Source organism: Dermacentor variabilis, chromosome 1 (assembly GCF_050947875.1).
Source record: "Dermacentor variabilis isolate Ectoservices chromosome 1, ASM5094787v1, whole genome shotgun sequence".
NCBI lineage: Eukaryota > Metazoa > Arthropoda > Arachnida > Ixodida > Ixodidae > Dermacentor > Dermacentor variabilis.
This window is the reverse complement of record NC_134568.1, coordinates 221,490,577-221,507,670: the sequence shown is the minus strand read 5'-3', so window position 1 is coordinate 221,507,670 and position 17,094 is coordinate 221,490,577.

Here is a 17,094-nt window from a genome sequence, read left to right as displayed (position 1 = left end):
TATTTGCTCAGTACTACCTCGGCGACTTGAAACACAGCATGCCTATACGCTGCAATAACTTATCCAGTGTTTATATCATACTTTTAACATTAAGGAAACATGTCGGCGTCCAGAGCCGCAAATGGTCACTGTGTTACTTCAGAAAAAGTGCACCAGCAAAGACAAGACGCTCTTATCAGGTACTCATGCACCATCTTAGTCATTATATTCTAAGCTGAGAATATAACAAATCTGGGAACCTTATATAGTGCCCATCGTTGAATAACTGCACAAAGTTATGACGGGAACGCCGGTTTTGTTTGCTCAAAGCGTCGGACCTGCTTTCTTCTGGTTTTGCTGGGGATTATTGAATAATTTTCAACGTAGCTTCATTCAGACACGTATTCAAATTACAGGCACGTAAGCCCGTACAGCAAACGAAGCAGTTGGCGCATGCGTGAAGCCTTTACTATCGCTTAGCTTCAAATTCTACGAAGAGCCCGACGTTGCACTCAACACTGCAGTTTCTTTTCACCAGCTGAGCTTAGGTGTATATATGATCTTAAATAATAATATGAGTGTTATTACCAAGTTTCAAACTTCACCTGATACCCTGACGTTATTAGTCTCAGTAAAAAAAAAAGAAATGGCAGCGTGGGATCTAGTTTACTTCTGTCGTTTATTAAAGGCCATACACGAAGACCTTGTTCTCTTAGTGTTTATGAACCACTGAAGAAAAGTCGTCGCCCCTGTTGAGATCGGGTACAGAGCTTCCAATTCCCATGACGAAATGAATGACAAGTAATGCAGGAAATAATTTATGGCGTATTTGTGGTAACACTTATTAACCAGGCTACCGATCGTGCGGTTGTATCCTAAGCAGAGCTGTATATTAAATAATGATAAGACAACATAGTAACATAAGAGTAAAGAAAATATATTTGCAACGTTGTATTGTAGTACCAGTGACATGAACAGTCTAACATATATCGCGCAGTTTCAGTGACAGCAAGACGATCCTGTTAAAATTTGGCAAAACTTGGATGATAGCGCCATGTTATAGAAGAGTCGAAATGTGGAACATATCAAAGAGTCCTTTCAGCATCTTTAAAGCGAATGAAAATGCCAGCACGACAGCGAATGAGGATTTGGGGACACCTAAAAGCACACTCATTGAAGGAAAATAAGAACAATGATGTCGAGAAAGTGAGGTTTCATGGAACAACACATTGCAGTTATAAATTATATGAGCTCTGCACACCCTTGGCCACAACTAAAGCATTATGGCGAGATCGCAAGGCTGCAGTAATCAGGGTTCTTATTCACCTGTAAAATTTCAGAACACGTACACTGTACTGCATTGATTACTTCAAATAGTTCCTTCTCCAAAAATAGTCGCTTGCTTATCCCCGCACAGACACTTCTGCTGCAGCTGAATTCCCGATATTTCTAAAGTTAGTTCTATTTTACTTCTACCGTGAGAGTCGTTGGTTTAGTTGCCTATAGGATGTCACGCACAGCTTGATCAGGCGGAAGGATCAGAGTCCACTGGGACGCGCCTTAAAACGACTGTTTGATGCATACTGGACACCTGGGAGAAACATTGGCTGAGGCGTCGTTTATGGACGGCAAGCTTCAACCAAAGTATCTGCCCTGCTTGAAGGATAACCACGGTTAAAAAATTACACCTTATTACCTGAATTGCAGGCACAAGTCCGATTGTTCCTTTCAAAAATGTGTCCTAGCTAAAGAACGTTTGCTCGATTGGGCGTCGAGCTGCACACTTACCGTTGGCTTGCACAGGGAGAGCGGCTATTCCTTCAAACCGGAGCGGGGGTGACAAGACAACTGGCCTCGGAGACGTTGACACACTTGCCTTAAGTGCCAAGTTTGGCTTCATGCCGTCACGGTCGGCATCTGAGGCAGCTGCCTTCGCCTTGGAACGGTGAAGGGGGAGGGGGGCGTCAAGAGGGCGAGTGGGCACTTGGAGTATTTCGCGGCGTGCATATTGTGGAGTCGAGAAGCGACAAAAGCGGCCTAAAACTGGCCTGAAACAAAACTGCGCTAAGCCTCGAGCGGGGAGGAGACGGCAAAGGGGACGTAGGCATTCGGCATAGGATGCGGCCATTTTACACAGGATCCGAGCAGCTTTTTCGGACGCGCTCAGCGACACTTAACAGAGCAAACGCGTTCTCGGTTATTGTGTCATATTAAAACAAAATTTCGAGCTTGACAACATTTGCGTGAAAGCGAATTAGGGAAAGTATGCGCCGGACTGCTTGAATGCTCTTCCTCGTGTTCGTTCTTCTCATGGTTCAGGCTGCAAAGGAAAGCGGAAACTTACCGACAAACTTGTTATCATCATCGTTATTTTTTGTGGCACTCCATTCGGCGAGGCGACTGTGTGTATTCATCCGGATGTCATGGGACGCTTGGCAGCATTCACTTATGTCAAGCTATATTTGCGGATGAAACAGTTACGGCTAGTCACTCACAGGAACAATACAATCCTTTATACACGACTCAGAAACAGGACGTACGGTTCCGTTAAGGAGGATGTCTTACACAATACGTTGGCGGGCTAGTTGGTGCGGATCCATAAATACTTTGTTTAGCGCAATACAACAGACACAAGAAAGGCGACAGGACAAGGCGCCTTGTCCTGTCGCCTTTCTTGTGTACGTTGTATTGCGCTAAACAAAGTATTTATGGAGGATGTCTTAGGCTGCCACGATATATCAGTGTTGCGATTTTTTTAAATGCGTGAGCATTTCTATGCCTACCCGACGAGAAAGAAAAAAAAAGTCCGTCCGTCACATAAGACGGATTGTTATAAAAAAATTAATCCATAATATAATTCGAAAAGAACATTGGCGGTGGTGAACTTCGAACCTATGACCACACTCTCGGAATTCGAATGTCTTAGCCACCAGGCTAAATATATACTTTTTCTTTCATTTTACTGCATGGAATTATGAGTTAGTTGCATTACATTAAGACAGACATAAAAAAAAAACAAATGCACACATGATACGCACTAGAAGGAAATTTCAAAAATGGGGCAAACAAACACAAGTGTCCAGATGCGAGATCTACTCAGGAATAGGATCAAAGGTGCCAACCAAACTGCCCACTTGAGCAGCCTCTTCTCGAAAGACAGAACTTGTCGACTGAGGTGGCTCACCATGTCTGTCGATCATGAGACTTCATAATGAATAGAGTCCTAATAACATAAATAAATCATATGGTGTATTACAGACTGTCTTTTTGAAAGGAAGGAACCGGATACCGTACATGTGAGAGGAAGTTATTTTTTTATGGTTCTTTGTTAAATGTCTAAAAAAATAAAATGCGTCCCGACAAAAAATAAGCAATGTTCCATTATCTCGGGTTGGTTGAAAAGTCAACAATTTGCATTCCAGGGTACATATAATCCTTTTTCATGAAGCCATGTCTTAACTGGCAGGGTGCAAGTGTGCAGCTTAAAGAAAAAGCTTTTTGTTGCTGGCGTTGTACACATTCTATGGACACGGCAAACAACACCTTGACCAAATAGAGGCACATACGGCTATTGATACATAGGTTCTGGGAAAAGGTTATGTACAAGTGCTGCATTTAGTGACGTTCGATCAACACCAAACAAATAATATAGAGTGCAGTGAAGTGCAATGAAGTGCGCAACATAGAACATTTCATAAGGTCCTGCAAGCGCTTATGTGCTGAAAGGATGGGACATTTGGACCACATATGGCAACAAGAAGATTTCTTCACGGACGTCTCGAACAGTTACAGGAAGGACCGCACAAGGAAGTTTCGCACATTCTTCTCGCGTTTCTGCGACAAACAGGACTCATTGACACATGGTGACATATCTGGCGCGTAAAGTGATGCTCAGGCGAAGCATTTTCCAGCCAAGTCTGCCAGGCTAACCCCGCCTGTAGCAATATCACCACCATCGCCACCACTTAGTTTCCAAAACTGACATGCGGATCGCGTATTCCTGCAGTTGGAAACTAACGATGGGCTTTTAGAATTATATCTACACGTACTCCCGTTTTTCCTTACATTTTTACAGCGAAGCGGTTAAGGGCTACTTTTCGCAGTACCGTGTCCGCGTGCAGAAAAGAAACCATCATCATCAGCAATGGATCCAGCATCGTCGTCTTCTTCAGCAGCTGACTCGTTGGCGCTGTTGACTAGGGTGGCACGAGCGCGCTCGCGCAGCTGACTGCCGCGCTCGTGCCACTGCTGCCGCTTTCGTCGTCGACGGAATTAATTAATTAATTAATTAAAATAAACATTAGCTAAGTAACACAAATTAATTAACATAAGTTAAATTAATTAGCAATATATTTAATTATTTATTAATTAGATTACTGATTAATGTAGCTTATGTTAATTAATTTATGTTACGTAGCTAATGTTTATTTATTCATTTATTTGTTTAATTAGTTAACTATTTATTCACTTAATTAATTAATTAATACACTCAAGCACATAAGCCATAATTTAGAAATACTTTAACGAACCGTCGGGATTTACCCAGTGATAAAGACCGGGACTGCACGTTTCAGCTTCCCTGTTTAACCATCTGCACGGAGTGCTGGGGCTGGTAGTTTCTTAATTCAAGGTCTCGGAGCCCACTGCCGTGGTATCACGATGTGCTGAGTATTTGGACGTGGTTACCAGCCGATGAGCAGTGGCAATTATCGCAACCATGCATTCTTGATTGCGCACTCGGCAACTTAAAAACCAGCATGTAAAATTCCCGTCAGCGCTCCAAAATTTGAGACGAGTAAAAACTTGAAACAACGCTAGGACGACGAGGACCGGAATCGAAAACAAACGAAACAGGGCGGAAATTCAACACATTATACTATAAAGACTATGCTGATTGTTATGTCTAAGAAACTCCTCTGGTAAAACTAACTATGCACTGTTATGATGGGGCACTGCTGTCTGTTGCTCCCGTTACAGGCTCCCTATTACATAACTACATTCCTGCCAAGTGTCCCGAATTTTATTGCGATAGCAATTATATGGACACTCCATGCGCATTACCGCCGCCATCGTCGTCGTCGCTGTCGCCGCTGGCGCGATGTTCCGTGTACAGTCCAAATGCGATAACATCGTGGCCATGCACGGTACGCTGTATGTGCGAGCGAAAGCGTGCGGGGGTGAGCCAGTGATGGTGGCTCGACCTCGCGCGCGCAAGGGAGGAATGCGGGGAGGAAGCGCGCCGTCTTCCATCATGCACAAGGCCGGTGAAGGGGCGTTCTGCTCCGGCGGCGGCTGCGTATGGCGAGGACAGAGCCCGCGCGCGACCGCGCGCGACCGCGCGCGACCGCGCGCGGGCTCTGTCTTGAAAGCCATCTGCGATGGGGACAGACCGAGTGCTGAGAGCTTCGTGTGCGGTATGTTCTCGCTGCTTAGTTAGCTTTGAAGCGAGAGGGAGCACGTGAGTAATAATAATACGGGGTTTTCATTGGCGGGTGTTCGAAAGTCAATTCGCTCACTGCTGCTGCCGCGCTTCCTCACGCCAGCGTTTTGAGGGCCAGTGTACGAAGTCATCGAGGGAGATGTGTTCATGCTTGCTTGTGGGCGCATGACATCATGCTTGTAATTATAGTTAGTAAGCGAATGTGTACAAGTTTATACTGCCGATAAAACTACTATCCTTAGTTCGTATAGCTGTCTAATAATTTGCTATCGCAATCGATGCTTCGAGTATCGGGCGAAATTGCACCTTTTTTTTTCGCAAGCTTTACGAATTTGGGCTAATTTTAGGATTTTAAATACGTTGCGTCAAGGTTTACAGAAAAATAAATTCTCTCCACCAACAAGTTGCGTTCTTCGGTCCCCGACCCTACTTGCCGCCTAAAAGGTGGCGCTGTCCCTTACTCTGGGAACTTTTTTTAATCAAGTTCATATTGTTACGGAAGTATGAAAGAAGAGAGAGAAAGAAGAAGATCGGAGACGCTGGCTGCTACGTGTTGTTGGTGGTCAGCCATCTTAACTATTCTGACTCATCCTGTATATATATTGTTAATATAGTTTTTCTAGACTTGCAACATCCCCCTAAAATATTGGTGAGAGGTGCGGGGTACCACGGCTGGAAACGGAGCTCCGCAGTGGACGTCGCATCACCGTCCAAACCATGAATGACGGTGAGCACGGGGGATCAACGTCATTGCCGCCTCCAACGTCACCGTCGCCAGCTACCTCGCTGTCACCTTCGATTGTCGTTGTGAAACCCAAAGATCCTGCAACTTTCTTCGGGACCGATGGCGCCGACGTTGAAGAGTGGGTGGCCATGTACGAACGCGTGAGTGCAATCAACAGATGCGGCCCTGCACTTATGCCAGCTAACCTGTTGTTCTACTAAGAGGCACGGCAAAGGTGTGGTACGAAAACCACGAAGAGGAGCTAACCAGCTGGACCAATGCAAAGAGAAATTGACAGAGTTGTTTGGCAAACCAGTCGGCCGTAAAATTGCTGCGAAGAAGGAACTGGCCTCCCGGGCCCAATCCCCAGGGAGTCCTATGTCTCGTACATCCAGGACGTGCTGGCACTTTGTCGTAAAGCCGATGACGACATGACAGGAGCTGAGAAGGTCGGGCACGTGCTTAAGGACATTGTTGACGACGCGTTTAGCCTGCTCATGTGCAAGAGCTGCTCTACAGTTGACGCAATCATTAAAGAGTGCCGACAATTCGAGCAGGCCAAAAGCCGACGCGTCTTGCAACCATTTGCCAGACTTCCCAGTACTGCCGCAACGTCGACGTGTGAAGATCAACCTGCACAGCAGCATGCGTCGCCATCAGAAGACGTGGTGAGAATCGTTAGACGTGAACTGGATGCGATGGCGCCCGCAGCTGTCTGATCGCGTAGCCCTGATGCTACCACGTTTTCAGTTCCCCTCGTACAAGCCATCGTTCGCCAGGAACTTGAAAACATTGGTTTAGAGTCTGTGTGCTGTCGCCAATCCCAGAGCTAACGAACGCCCTTCTACTATTTTCGCTGCACCCCGACGCTTCTCTCCACGTTATCGCAACCCAACTGTGTGGAGAACTGCGGACGACCAGCCGATATGTTTCACCTGTCGCCGCATTGGTCATGCATCGCCCGATACTGTCGCAACTCGTGGCCCTCAACACCTCGCACGCAGACCAACCTGAGCCGTTTTGATGGAAATACCGACAATGTTTCGCCCACCGCCGAGTCTAACAGCGCCGCCAACTCTGCTCAGAACACGTGGTACAGCCGCTCACCATCGCCGCGCGGACACAAGTCTCGTTCACCGCAAACACGTTGCCCATCTTCCCTTTCGCCGCAGCCACGTCACGTTTCGTCCCCTGTGGCTTTTGGCCGCACCCTTTCGGAAAACTAAGAAATGCAGCCCTCGGAGGTGGTGCTGCATTTATTGCAGCAAATCCTCTGTCTGTGCCCACATGTAGGAGTGTAATTGACGTTAAAATAGACGGCGTACCTGTCCAAGCACTCGTCGACACTGGAGCCTACTTATCTGTGATGAGTGCTAGCCTACGTAGACGTTTAAAGAAGGTCTTCACCCCAGCAGCTGCCCGAGTGCTTCGTGTGGCCGACGGTGCCATGCTGGTTGTTCGTGGAATGTGTACTACGCGTTTAATTATAGCCGGCCGCCTTACTTCTGTTCTCTTTGCTGTTATCGACAACTGTCCTCACGACGTTATCCTTGGATTTGACTTTTTATCCACTCATTCATCTCTCTTCGACTGCGCGACCGGCGTTCTTCAGTTAGAACTGCCTCAACTCGCCGATGCGCCGAGTACCGCCCCACAGCGCTTGTGCTGGCTTCAAGATGTGCGTCTGTCACCCGAGGCAGTTACTTACGTCACTTTGACCGCCCATCCACAGGTTCCTGACGGTGAATATGTGCTTCACCCCATCATCGACGTGCTTTTGAACCGGAACGTTGCTGTTCCACATACGTTGGTCACGGTTACTGATAACGACGTCGTTCTACCGCTTCTGAATTTCAGCCTGTGCCCTCAAGTGCTTCCGGCCAGCATATTCTTGGCCAGCGTTTCTAGTGGTTGTTAATTTGACATTGAGGGTATGAATGCCGAGAGTGGCTTATTAGCGCCAATTACTTAACAGCTCTGGTTAACGGATGGCTTCGCGAAAATGATTGCATCTGACCTCATTTCTGCACAGGCCACGGGCATACGACTCCTGCTTGAATCGCACAGTGACATCTTTGATTTCGGCGACAGGCCCTTAGGCCAAACATCTGTTGTTCACCACCGTATAAACACTGGAGACACGAATCCTATTCGTCGGCGTCCCTATCGTGTATCGCATGCAGAACGTCGAGTCATCCAATCAGAAGTGGACAAAATGCTCAGCAAAAATTAAGGGGTAGTCGAGCCATCAGCCAGCCCTGGGCTTCGCCTGTCGTCCTTGTGAAAAAGAAAGATGACACCTGGCGTTTATGCGTCGATTATCGCCACTTGAACAAGACCACGAAAACACGCCTACCCACTACCATGCATCGATGACGCCTTGAACTGCTTGCACGGAGCTAAATACTTGTCCTCCATCGATCTTCGATCCGGCTACTGGCAGATTTCAGTTGATGAAATGGACCGCGAGAAGACGGCCTTCATCACGCCGGATGGCTTACATCAGTTCAAAGTCATGCCCTTTGGCCTATGCAATGCTCATGCGACATTTGAACGTGTGACATTTGTAGCCTCTTATGCGAGGCTACAAATGGACCACCTGTCTTTATTACCTTGACGACGTTATTGTTTTTTCTCCCACGTTCGGCAGCCACCTTACCCGACTCGCTGCAATTCTTGCAGTCTTCCGAAAAGCCGCACTTCAACTTAACTTCACGAAGTGTCAGTTCGGGCGCCGTCAGATCACTGTGTTGGGACACCTCGTTGAAGCATCCAGTGTCCAACCAATAATATTTGGGGTTTTACGTGCCAAAACCACTTTCTGATTATGAGGCACGCCGTAGTGGAGGACTCCGGAAATTTTGACCACCTGGGGTTCTTTAACGTGCACCTAAATCTAAGCACACGGGTGTTTTCGCATTTCGCCCCCATCGAAATGCGGCCGCCGTGGCCGGGATTCGATCCCGCGACCTCGTGCTCAGCAGCCCAACACCATAGCCACTGAGCAATCACGGCGGGTAGTGTCCAACCAGATCGGAAAAACGTTCGCGCCGTAGGCAGTTTCCATGTGCCACGTTCTGCTTCTGGCATGCGCTGCTTCGTCAGCCTGTGTTGTTACTTTCGCCGTTTCGTCAAAAACTTCGCCGACGTTACTCGGCCTTTGACAGATCTTTTAAAGAAGAACACCGGGTTTCTCATCGGGTTTCTGACCACCCCTCCCATGCTTGCCCACTTTGATCCGTCTGCAGCGACCGAAGTCCACACTGACGCAAGCGGCTGTGGCATCGGCGCTGTTCTCGCGCAACACCAGAATGGTACCATGTGCGTGATAGCTTACGCCAGCCGCCTGCTGTCACCTGCCGAGAGAAATTACTCCATCACCGAGCGAGAGTGCTTGGCTTTAGTTTGGGCTGTCGCCAAGTTCCGGCCATATTTGTATGGTCGCACGTTTTCGTCGTCGCAGACCACCACGCACTCTGTTGGCTGTCTTCCCTACGGGACCCGACTCCGACTGGACGGCTTGGTCGCTGGGCTTTGCGGCTCCAGGAATTTCCTTTTAGTGTCAATTACAAGACTGAACGTCTCCACAAGGACGCTGACTGCCTCTCACGTCACCGCGTGGATCCTCCCGAGTTACTTACAGACCGCGGCCGCTCGTTCTTATCTCGAGTTGTCGACGACCTCCTACACTCTTGTGCCATTGAGCACAAGCTGTCCACCACCTACCACCTACAAACGAACGGTCTTATATGGAACGTCTCAACCAAACAATCACAGAGATGCTGTCGATGTACGTCTCCAACGATCACCGCGACTAGGACGCGTCGCTAACTTACGTGACGTTCGCTTATAACTCGTCCCGACATGACACTGCAGGATATTCGCCCTTTTATCTCTTGCATGGTCGCGACTCCACATTGCCGTTTGACACCATCCTCCCTTCTGTGCCGCGCGTTGCAGCTGAGTACGCTCGTGAAGTCATCGGTCGCGCTCACATGGCACTTCAAGTTGCCCGATCTCGCAGCATAAGCAAAAAGAGCGTTACGACTGCTGCCATCGCGATGTTAAGTTCGCACCAGGTGCTTGGGTGCTGCTTTGGTCACCATATCGTCGGGTTGGCCTCTCCCAGCAACTTCTCTATCGCTACACAGGGCCTTATGAAGTCCTACGCCAAGTTATCGACGTAAATTACGAGATTTCCCCGCTACATTTTGATGCATCCTCAAGTCAGACGCCTGTCGACATCGTGCACGTGTCGCGGCTGAAGCCATACTTCGCTCGCAATTCTTCGCCTGCCACTCGCCGAGACGGCTATTCGCCACCCGGGGGTCCTGTTACGGAAGGATGAAAGAAGAGAGAGAAAGAAGAAGATCGGAGACGCTGGCTTCTGCGTGTTGTTGGTGGTCAGCCATCAGCCATCTTAACTATTCTCACCTATTCTGACTCATCCTGTATATATATATATATATATATATATATATATATATATATATATATATATATATATATATATATATATATATATATTTTCTAGACTTGCCAGATCCCCGTAACAATATGACAAGTTCCAGAAGCAGGCGAAATCGGCCACCCCAATATCGCAGAAAAAGCCGTTTTCTGACTTTTAATAAATTGTGTATGTATCCTATATAGGTCTGTCGCCAGAGCGAGTGTTGCAAAAAAAAACACGAGAAAAAGAAGAAGAAGGAGGAGGAGGAGAAGAAAAAAGTGCATGCTATGCAGCAATTTTTCTGCAACTTGCACTTATCCGGGAGAGGGGGGGGGGGGGGGTTGTCGTCGGACCTCATTTTATGCCAGCTATCCTGGTAGCTTATATTGAATATCTTGAAGCCACAGCGCCGTAGCAACGGCAGCTGAACGCAATTAGCTGAAACGCTGCCAAAGACGCTCGACGACCTTTGCAACCGCTGTGAGAGTACGCCGCGCTGCCTTAACGCCTTTTACGCTAATCTAACCTAACGCAACCTTACTTAACCTAACTTAACCTATCGCGGGCGACACGCAAAGGCAATAATCCTGGCAGCGTGACATCAGAGCGTCGCCAATGGTGTTTCAGCCAAATGCGTTCGACCGCGGTTTCTAAGGCACTGCGCCTTCTAGATTTTAAATATACGCATCCGAGTGTGCAGAAATTTCTTGAGGGAGTGGGGAGGGAGGCAAGTTTTCCGAGTGCCTCTGTCTACGCCGCTGTTATGGCATTCCAGGTAAGTTGTATAAAAGCCGAATGTGATAACGTAGACTAGGATGGGGAAAACTTAATTTAGAATGCCGCAAACAATATTAACCAAAGGTATGGCCGTATCCAAGCTATTTAGGCCTCATGAAAGAACAATGAGCATAAACTACAGACAATGTCACAATTGGGCTTTGTTGGTTGATCTTTCTTAAATTGGAGAGATCCAAACAGGAAGAGGACCAAATAAAATCGTTGTGTAGGCTCTTTTCTTTTGTCTGAGTTCGGTTTGCCGCAATTCTAATTTAAAGCATATATGAAGAAGTGGTTGGTCCCGTGGCCAACAATTACTCTTCCAAAACGCTTACTCGTAGCTCCAAATTAATTCTCAGAGGTCAGTAATATTTCTGACCAATGCTAAGATATAGAATCTAACGGTTTTGACAGCCGAGAATGACATTGCGTGTTGTAATTCACTTTCGTTTTGAAACAATGACATACGCCATTCTTCTACTCTCTCGATCTCTTCAGTCAGTTGGCGTTATAATTATATCTAGGCTTTGTGACATTATAAGGTGGGGTTTCATCTTTATTGCGACATTTTGTATTCTGTTTCCCATATTTATATCATTTTATGATGTATTTATTTTATCTTCTTGATATTCTGAATTAAATACCTGAGTTCTTGCGTTTTACGTCGAGAGACCGTGATCTGATTATGGGGCCTGCGTACTGGGTGATTGCTGATTAATTTTGACCACGTGGGACTCGCTTCTGCGTAGCCCCACTCTAGAAAAGCAAATCCTGGCCGTCCGGCGTGCCCGCGACCGGGCCGGTGGGCTAGACATGCCGGTCCCGACGTGGGACTAGCCGGGTGCGCGACGAGTTCGCGTCCTCGCCGGACCTGCAATAAAGTACACTCACTCACTCACTCACTCACTCACTCACTCACTCACTCACTCACTCACTCACTCACTCACTCACTCACTCACTCACTCACTCACTCACTCACTCACTCACTCACTCACTCACTCACTCACTCACTCACTCACTCACTCACTCACTCACTCACTATATATATATATATAGAAGCCGTTTTATTTGTCATGTCGCTTTTAATGCAATGTGGTTCTGTCGTTGACCATTGTACCAACCAATGTTCCTGCTCGCACTGTTGGTTTGCCAGTTACTTCTGTAATATTGTATCGTAGGTTTGATTGTTACGCTGTAATTTCGTCATGTGTGCATTGGCATTGAAAAAAGAAAGCGTTTTCTCACACAAACTGTGGCCATGAGGAATATGGCCATGAGGAATTGAGGAATATGCCGAACCGTATTCACGCATTGGACATGTTTATTGATCGAGCCAATAAATACAGCGAGAAAGAAAAGAAAGAACATGCACGTTACAGTCGCGACAGCGCGAGAAAGGAAGAGGGAAATCAGCGGTCCTGGCTGCCAAGCTAATTCGAAGCGTCACGCGCACAGCGTATTCATTCAGCTCGCCTGTAGTTCACTCCCTTCTTCCAATTTTCATTCCTGCTTTACACATCCGACATAAGTTCTTAGCTCGCACGGAGCCAGAAGACAAAAGGCTGCGTGAGTAGTGCGTTGCGCGAAGCGTGTTCGAAAGCTGGCGTTACACGTGTTTCTCTGCGGCGTGCCTCCGACCGCGCTAGAATTGCGGAAACGCTCGGATCACGACTGGCATTCTTTTTCGCCGCGTGCGTACTCGACGCGGCGCCCGGAGAAGCGGCCGGCCGCGCAAAAAACAACGGCGTGACCGGCAGCGCGTTGCCTGAGCGCGCGGCCCGGCAAAGGGCGGCCCCGGGGGGTCGTAGGGCCGAGAGCGGGCCCGCTCATCGATCGTGCCTCCGCGCAAGCAGCAAAACGCGAGCATCACGCGGCCTTTCCTTGATCTCCGGGCACGCGTGCACTGGGCAGCGGTGGCGGCGATTGGGTCGCGTCTTTAACGATTTCCTCGGCAGCCGTTCTTTGTCTTAACGGAACCAGGCAAGGCCGTTCAGTTCCGTTCAAATTGCTGGCGAGGAAGGCTGAATGGGGGGGGGGGGGGCTGTCATAAATTGGCCAGATTATACAACTGGCACACTGCAAACGAAAACGACGCACTCTTCGTTCTAGCAGCGCCGCTTTCTTCCCCGTCTCCGTCGACTTTGGCACGTGTCTTCGCTGTAGGGCCAGGCCCCGGCGGCCCGGCCCCTCCGACCACGCATGCAAATGGCGCGGACCGCAGAAATGAACGGCACAGCGCGAGAGGAAGAACCAAAGTAGAAGTGAAGAAGGAAAAATGAAAAAAGAAAGCTGCTGGGTCAGGTAAATACGCTGTAGCGCACCTTTATGACGAAGACTGTGTCGCCCGCTTCCGGCGCGAGTTGTCGTACCGGCTGCTGATGTATGTGCGCGCCGGTCATAAAGGCCAGCAAGACTGGTAAGACTGCGATCAGACCACGCGCTGCTGGCAAAAGAGCAGCAGGTAGCGGTGTCTGGACACTCTCCGTTATGAATCTTCTGCTCTTTCTCTTCTGCCCTTTAAGGGACTCCGTCTACTCGGAGTCGTGAGAAATGGTTAGCCGAATTTCACTGAAGTAAATAAGCGCCACCGTTGGTTGTGTCAGGGGATTTCGATAACCTCGTCGTTAATGCCATTAAGAGAAATACGTTGACAAGTCAGACAAATACCTCGCTTACGCCAATCAACAATGAAAAACAAACATTTTATCTCGGTGAATCTCAATTTCTTCACAGGTATCAGAACCGCGCTATTTCTAGTAAAAGGCAAGCACAAAATACTGGGATTAACTGTCAGATGGTGCTTACGCAGATTAGTTGCTTCTTAGGCCACGTATTTCGGATTTTCGACAGTTCGTGTTTGAAAACCATTTTCCTATACTGGTCATTTGTGAACCGAACTTATCAGCCTCCGTAAGACTATCAGGATATGAATCTTTTGTTTCAAAGACGTGTGTCCGTAGTAGTAAGGTTCTGGTTTACACTCGCAAGGACCTTACGTATTTTTGCCAACACGTAGCGCCACACGACGGTAACCAGTACGTCTGTGTTACTGTGAAAAAGAAGAAGCTGTCTTTTACTCTTATTGGCGTCTACCTTTTCCCAACAAGTCAGTTTGATAGCAAAAGACTGGAAGATATTATGGCTGCTAGTTCTGGTCCTTGGATAATAACAGGGGACTTCAACGCTCACCACCATATATGGGGAAGCTCCAAGATAAATTCGAGGGGCAGGTCACTAATATCCTTTGCATCAGGCCGCAACCTGTGTCTTCTAAATGACGGAAGCCCGACATTTCTGCGAGGAACAACGTACAGCAGTTGCATTGACTTGACTTTCGTGTCACGTTGCCTGACTGAGCGTGCAGTGGTTCACTGATATTGAAACCCATGGAATTGATCATATTCTGACCTATGTGAGAATCGATGGACAAGACACCGCATTACCGGTTGTCTCTCGCCAAATCGACTGGTCAGTCTTTTGAAGATCGTGTAGAAGACACATGCAAGACACATATCGTACGCAGATTAGAAGACATAATTGGAGACGCTATGCAAGATTGTACACTCTGCTTCACACATTCATCAAAGCGTACAGAGAATGACATTGAATTGGAAAGGCTTCGTGCACTACGTCGCCGAGCTGAAAGGAGGTAGAGGCGCACAAAGTCAGTTCTTGACCTCAGAGAAGCTCGGCGCATGCAAAAGAAGATCAAACGCCGAATGGATGAGCTAGCGCATCAAAGATGGAAATGCTTTTGCGACTCACTGCACCCCCGCAAGCCATTGTCCCGTGTGTGGCGTATACCCTACGAAGTCCTTGCTCAAGTCCCCAGCAACGACACCCTTTTAACGCCCTTGCTCTCTATCAAAACCGCCGTGAGATAGACGTTGCAGAGGAATTTTGTGCGAAAGGCGCCGGCGGCACAGTTTTTGTCCCTGACATGGCTTTAGGCAACATCCCCACCCCACGAGATGCAAGTATGGACGCTCCATTCTCTATGGAAGAGTTAGAAGCTGCTATGGCGCTCTGCAGGTGTTCGTCTTCACCAGGTCCCGATGGCATCACATATACTGCTTTGCGCCACCTAGGTCGAGAAGCACGAAGAGAACTCCTCAGCCTTTTTAATAGTTCATGGCAAGATGGTGTCGTTCCACAGGAATGGAAACGCAGCCGCCTGGTACCGCTTCTAAAAGCAGGAAAGTCACCGCTCGAACTGGCATCGTATCGGCCCATAGCTCTTGCCAGCTGCGTCGGCAAGCACATGGAACGTATGATCCTCATGCGTCACCAATGGTACCTTGAACACCACAAAATTTACCCTGACTCTGTGGCGGGGTTTCGATGCGGTCGTTCATCGGTTGACAGTGTCATAGATCTAGTATTATCTGTAGAACAACCAAAATCTCGGAAGCGACTATCAGTAGCACTCTTTCTTGACGTGAAAGGCGCTTACGACAACGTTTCCCATCAAACCATTCTAGACGCACTTTTGACAATTGAACAAGGAGGGCGAGTATATCAATGGATCAGAAACTACTTGACACAAAGGTCCTTGTTCGTAAGTACGGAAGATGGTCCGACTACCGACCACTACACATGCCAAAGCGTTCCCCAAGGCGGTGTTCTGAGCCCTATTCTTTTCAACCTCGCGCTTCTTGAGCTGGCTGTATCCCTACCGGAAACAGTGAGTGTCTCAACCTACGCCGACGACATCTGCATCTGGACATCACCGGTCACTCGCCTGCAGGTTCGCGCACGGCTACAGAAAGCAGCAACACAGGCATCTGACTACCTTCACACTCAAGGCCTTACCATGTCAACAGAAAAATGTGCGTTAGTCGCTTTTACGCGAAAAGCGATGACTCCTTATCCAGTATGCATCAATGGTCATCCTATCTCCTACAAGAGAAATCACCGGTTTTTGGGCGTCATTGTAGACCGGCACCTCACTTGGAGCCCTAATGTTGCCCACTTAAAGAAGAAGCTCACATCTATTGTTCACGTCTTCAATTTCATCGCCGGAAAAACATGGAGATCGTCAGTGGGCTCCATGCTACAGTTATATCCAGCACTGTTCATCGGATTCCTACGCTATAGCTCTCCCGTGCTTGCTAAAACATGCAAGTCAAATCTTCGAGAACTTCAGAGCGTACAGGCGCAGGCACTACGTGTTTGCCTAGGCCTTCCGCGCAGCGCCTCATCAGCTGGAACCATTATAATGGCTCAAGACCATCCGATCACGACTTCCATTAGCACCGAAACGCTTAGAGCCCATGTTCGTCATGTTTCACGGATGCAGTCAAGCTCTCTTGCGTGCCTGCCAGAACGACGACCACAGGCGTCCTTCTCCAACAAGGTCAGCATCGATCGTGCCTCCTTACCATAGGGTTTCACACCCTCAGCACGTTCAACCTCAGCTTTGTGGTGTTTAAAACAACCTCAAGTGCGTCTTACGGTTCCAGGGATAAGAAAGAAGACTGACCTGCCTACCTTGGCCTTGAAGCAAGCAGCTCTGGATTGTTTGCACACTTTCTACTTTGATCGAGTCCACATATATACGGATGGCTCTTCCACTCAGACCAGCTCCACCAGCGCAGTGGTTATACCATCACGATCACTAAGCATCCAATACAAGATTTCTCACTTGACAACATCGACCGGTTCGGATCTTGTTGCCCTCCGAGGTGCCGTTGATGATATTATTAACCAACCGGCTAATCAGTG